Source organism: Grammomys surdaster, unplaced genomic scaffold, assembly GCF_004785775.1.
Source record: "Grammomys surdaster isolate TR1022 unplaced genomic scaffold, NIH_TR_1.0 752, whole genome shotgun sequence".
Lineage (NCBI taxonomy): Eukaryota > Metazoa > Chordata > Mammalia > Rodentia > Muridae > Grammomys > Grammomys surdaster.
Window position 1 is genome coordinate 2,166,048 of NW_021605171.1, and position 5,630 is coordinate 2,171,677.

At 39.4% G+C, this 5,630-nt stretch overlaps 1 protein-coding gene and 1 pseudogene across 2 annotated transcripts in view; both read left to right on the forward strand.

Moving 5' to 3' along the window:
• Nucleotides 1-293: 293 nt before the first annotated feature.
• Nucleotides 294-488, forward strand: LOC114633843 (annotated as a pseudogene).
• Nucleotides 489-2,182: 1,694 nt separating this feature from the next.
• The window catches only part of Hpgds (hematopoietic prostaglandin D synthase), a 31,382-nt gene continuing 27,934 nt past the window's right edge, over nucleotides 2,183-5,630 (forward strand). The window contains exon 1 of one of the 2 annotated variants that reach the window (XM_028782471.1): nucleotides 2,183-2,539. The gene's annotated coding sequence lies outside the window, so the exon portion shown is untranslated. The remainder of the gene's footprint in view (nucleotides 2,540-5,630) is intronic. The other variant, XM_028782472.1, reaches the window with a different exon arrangement.

Consider the following 5,630-nt stretch of genomic DNA (forward strand, 5'->3'; position numbering starts at 1 on the left):
GGACTATGCTCAATCCACGGCCGACAGGGAGCACTCAACATTTCAGAGAGTTTATATGACTTTTCTTTGCTGACATTTAAAAATTCTCTTTTAGTCAAAAGGTTGAAGAAGGAAACAGCTACACAGTCTTAATTGTATCATTCTTTACAGTATCTGAGGAGTTAGGCAAGAAAACAGTATTATCATTTTTTGAAATCTGGAAAAATGAGTCTTGGCTGAGGCTTTGTGGAAGTCTGTAGTGGTTCCATGTGCTTTGCTGTGACCGGTTGCTGTGAGAGCTTGCAACCAGTACCATGGATCTAGTGACTTTTATGGATGTGCGCGTGAACTTCTCTTAAGAAGAGTGGGCTTTGCTGGATCCTTCTCAGAAGAGTCTCTACAAAGATGTGATGCTGGAAACCTACTGGAACCTTACTTGTATAGGCTATAAATGGGAGGACCACAATAGTGAATAATGTTGTCAAAGTTCTAGAAGACATGGAAGGTAATTTTCATGTAGAAGCTGACACATAGTGTACCTCTGAGGAAATTTATAATGTACTCTGAAGTTTTTTTTTCTAGTTACATGAATTTATTTGTAAATTTCATATCAGTTCCTTAACTTTTTTTTCCTACTCTGAAGTTTTAATGAAGAAAAAAATAATGGAACTAAAAAAAAAAAAAGAAAGAAAGAAATCTGGAAAAATAGACAATAATTAGTTTAGAAATAGGAACAAATACTGTTAGCTTTGCTGACTCCTCCATCCCAAGTTTGAATACTTCATTAGTCAGAGTTTTAGTTTTCTAAGTAACTAATTGTGATAGGAATCTAAATAAAAGATACCCAGGCTGGAGAAGAAAGCTTTGTAGACTTCCTCTGGACATCGTTCTTCCCCAGCAACTCAGTAGCCACAAATGGAGGAGCAGGTGGGCTTAAATACTTCCTCTTTATAAAAATAAAGGGGAAACAATGCATAGGCTGATTTAAAATAAAAGCTAGTGAAAGAGAAACCCCCATGAAACATTGGTGAAAGATAATCTGGTCCTGATGTTGATCTTGTCCAGCTCAACCACACCATCATTCACTTTGCAGCTGATTTTACGTAGTTTTCAGTGAGAGCCTGTATCTCTGTGTCCATTAGCCTCACCTCAGACAGTGTCAATTTAGCTTCTTTTAATGGGCAGAAAAGAGGCTGTACTTCTGTCTTCTTAAAATTTTTAAAAATTATTATTTATATTATTTGCATTTATATAATTTTTATATTTATGTCATGTATATATTTTTTTCTTGTTTATTTATAGTTGTGGGTTTTTTCTTTTTCTTTTTTTTTTTTTTTTTTTTTTTTGGTTTTTCGAGACAGGGTTTCTCTGTATAGCCCTGACTGTCCTGGAACTACTCTGTAGACCAGGCTAGCCTCGAACTCAGAAATCTGCCTGCCTCTGCCTCTCAAGTGCTGGGATTAAAGGCATGCACCACGACTGCCCGGCTTTTTTCTTTTTCAAAGTAAAAGAAGCTCTTTTGAAGTAGATCTTACTACATGGTTGATAAGCTGCTCTGAGGTATGAGTGTTCTGGGAAAGTGAAAAGCACCCTGTCATTACAATGTTTCAGTGGATAACATAGAGTTTTCATAATGCACAGGCAGATATTTTATTGGACATTTTTAGTAAGCTCTGCTAATATTAAATTGATTAATTTATTATATTAATATTAACTGAAATTAAATTTGTGTTAAAATTTAAAGCTGATAGATATGTGTTGCTGTTAGAGAAAGGTACTCTCGTGGAGTACTTGAATCCTGCACAGTAGGATTCTTTCAAATAATGGACTTCTTCCAAGAAATGAGTGTAAACAGAACTCAAGCAACCATGCAAATGTAGTCCCTGTGAAAGTCTGACATGTGCAGAAATGCTAAGAGCGTTCAGTCATCAGCTAGAGATCAATGTCTAGGTGGAATGTCCAACAATCCTGTAGAAACGAGAGACCTCAAAAGAGGGAACACTGACGTACTGGATGTTACAGACGCCACTTGTGTAGAGGGCGGGGATCAAGCAAATAAATCCCGCACTGTGACATGTCACAATGAAGAGCATATAATGAGCAAACGGTGTGTGCGCCGGAGGTGGACACTGGTGAGAAGGCGCAGGGCAAAGGCATCTCTAGGGAAACTGTGAAACGAAGTAAGACACTCTAGACACGGTAAGACAACGTGACGGGGCTTGTTCTCTCATTCCCCAGAGGCCTGTGGTGTAAGACTAAGAATAAAGAGCATGTAGCAATCGGTACACACAAGCACCTGTGACTGCGACTTTACTCTTTATGCAAATATGTTGGATTTATACAGAGAGCTTGGAAATGACGATAAACGCTACCCAGAGCTCTTTACAGGCTGACCTTTGGACACGTGCATCTCGTGTGAGAAATGCAGAAAGGAAGGCTTTTAGGTGGAGGAAGTGGCCTCTGGCTGTCTTGTGACTATCACTCCCTCATCAGAGAAACCACAGGACAGACACGAACTGAGATACAGAGACACAGCACAGGAAAAGGACTCTCTGTATAGGTAAGTGGTGAGAACTCTTCACTCTTTCTGTTTTATTCTCCCCCTGCCTTCCTCAGTTTGAGACTGTTCTGGGGTCTATAGCTTAAAGGCATCCGCTCACTCCAAGCTTTCATACCCACATGATCATGTGGAAATCGACTGACAACCTGTAAGAGCTGTGCATCCAGAAGCTTTTAGAATTCCCCCAAACATCACTAACCTTGGAGGAAAAAAAATCCCATCTTGATCAGCCTTGATAACATCTTCAGAACTCTCCCCATGAGTTTCTTTGGGATATAAAGCAGTATACATTTTCATTTATGCCCCTAACCCTTGTGTGTGGGCCTGAGTGTGAGTGTGTGTGTGTGTCTGTTGTGTGTCTCTGTATGTGTGTCTCTGTGTCTGTGTGTGTGTGTGTTTGTGTGTGTCTGTGCGTGTGTGTGTGTGTGTGTGTTTGGGAGCTTTATTTGCATCACAGTCTATCATGCTAAGGCATATTTTTTTGAAATGTGTCTATGCTTCTCCAAGAATTGCTTCTTTCATCATTTGACATTAAAGATAGTTTAAGAGATTTACTTCAGACAGTTAAACTTAAAGCTCCTAAAGAGCAGTATAGTTACTCTCAGTGCTCAGGGGTTGACATAATGCAAGACTCTAAAGTGACATTTTGTTGTTTTGGTTTTTTTGGTTTTGTTTTGTTTTGTTTTGTTTTGTTTTGTTTTGTTTTGTTTTGTTTTTGATAGAAAATAGAGATCCCAGTTCACTGGTACAAAATTAAGCATCCAGTGTTTGAAATTAGTAACTTAGTTAATAAAGTGTCATCTATTTCCCTCTTGATCTAAACTTTTTACTATGAACTGGTAAATTTTCCAGATCTGAACTAAAATTCCCCTCCCTCTTGCACTATGAAGTTATGGAAGTCAGTGTACTCTCTTCCCCTAATTGTTAAGGAGCAATGGCTGCTGTTACAGGATGCCAACGTGTGTAAGATGTTCTGTGGACCGTAGCTCCTCGCCTCCTTTCTGCACCCAGCTTCTGTATTTTAAAATACCAGACTCTACACAAATGAGGTGCAAGCACCGTGCCATGTCTACTATGTGTGACGGCTTTGTTGTGGGATTAAAACTGTTGGCAATACCAGAGATGCTTCCAGTTGTGTACTCCAGACTCAAGAAGCTATTGCAGAATTACTGGACATGTGAAAAGAACTTGGCAGGAAACCCCAAGTATCTCTGAGTTCCAGATATCTTTCATTGTAGTATGAGAGCTCAGTTAGGCCACTGGTGTTAAATAAATTATAAACTCACTGTTGGCAACTGGCCATCTGTGGTGGTTCTTTCTGCCTGAAAATTGGCTTTGGATTTCTATCGTCTTTCGGGCATACAGACTAAAAATATTAGACTATTTTTAACTGTGTTATCTTAATCAAAATAATATACCTGCCTAGTCAGACTTAAGTGATTTTACCACAATTCACATACTATTAATAATCACATTAAAAGTACCCATGTTGCTGGACAGTGGTGACGCATGCCTTCAATCCCAGCACTTGGGAGGCAGAGGCAGGCGGATTTCTGAGTTTGAGGCCAGCCTGGTCTACAGAGTGAGTTCCAGGACAACCAGGGCTACACAGAGAAACCCGGTCTCAGAAAAACCTAAAAAAAAAAAAAAAATCATGCTGACTGCTCCTCTATATTTCTTCCAATCAGCTGAAATATCAGTATTATGAAATATAAAGATGACTACAAACCTAATAGAATGATAGTACAAAAGACAGACTGCTTCTCAAAAGTACTATTAACCTATGTGAAATGTTGTTTCCCAACAAGTTTAGCAAATACTAAGAATTTAATCTTCCAGTGAATAGAAAGCCATTTAAGCTTGAGTTTTACCCAGGGCCTTTACTGCTCAGTCATGTGCTGAAGAAATGCACGTGATATTTTCCAAATATCTATCTCCTCAATCAGAAATTTTTCGTGACTCACCTTGGAGTATTAAGAAAGTAGATAAACTTTTTGTTCTCTTCAGGAGTAAATGCCATTTTCTCTATGTGACATTCTCACAAGAGCATGGGAGAAGAAAATGCAAAAATGAAGCCACATGGAAAAATGAGCCCAGCATGATGCCAGAAGTCTCTGGCTCCATTCAAATCAGGCTCAGTCAAATCAGAGCCAAATAACAGGAGTGGCATTTTTGTCTGTTTTCGTTTGTTGGAACAAGGTCTCTCTATGTAGCTGTGGCTGTTCTGAAGCTTATGTATACCATGCTGGCCTAGAACTCATAAAGACTCATGTGTCTCTGCCTACTGACTGTTGGGATTAAAGGCATACGCCACTATGCCCAGCTTAGCCACATTTCTTGTGTGAGGCAACTTAGAGTCTAATTATTTAATATTTTTATTGGGTTGGTTACATCACACAGTTCTAAGGTTTTCCCTTTAAGTGTAGTGTTAGCTTGAGGCTCTTCAGCTATTTTACTGCTATTATGACCCTTCTGCTGGTAATAGTTTTTGCTGCGGTTTGTCACGTCGTTGTGAGCTTAACCAAATATGTTTTAACTTTTCCTTTCATATTTCAACTTTTCTTTTCTTTGTGGTAACATCAGAATGAGATTTCATATAACATGATCTTGAAGATCTGAGTCCAATGAGATCACGTAAATCTGGCTCATACCCTTCACTGAACAAAAGAGCTCTGGAGTTTCCCTCCCTCCCTTTCATGTCTGCGAAGCTCACACTCTAAGTCACACACTGTATGGAAACTTTAAATTAATTTATTCTTCGGCAATTTCATCCATGTGTATAACTACTTCAGGTCACATTCATCCCTCCTCCTTCACCTCCCCACACCACACTCTCCCTGGGAACAAGTCTCTTCCACTTTCCTGTGTCTTTGTTTTACCTGTTTTTATTCAGTGACTCACTGAATTTAATCTGGATGCCCCATGGACATGGCTGTGGGACTACTCACTAGAGCATGGTGACCACAACACTGAAGACAATGGCTACCGCTCCAGCAGCCATGGACTGGAGTAGGAACTGGGCTCCATGAGTTTCAGTGTTCTTTAGATAATATTTTCCATACTGTTCTGTAGGCAAGGAAGCTAAAGCTGG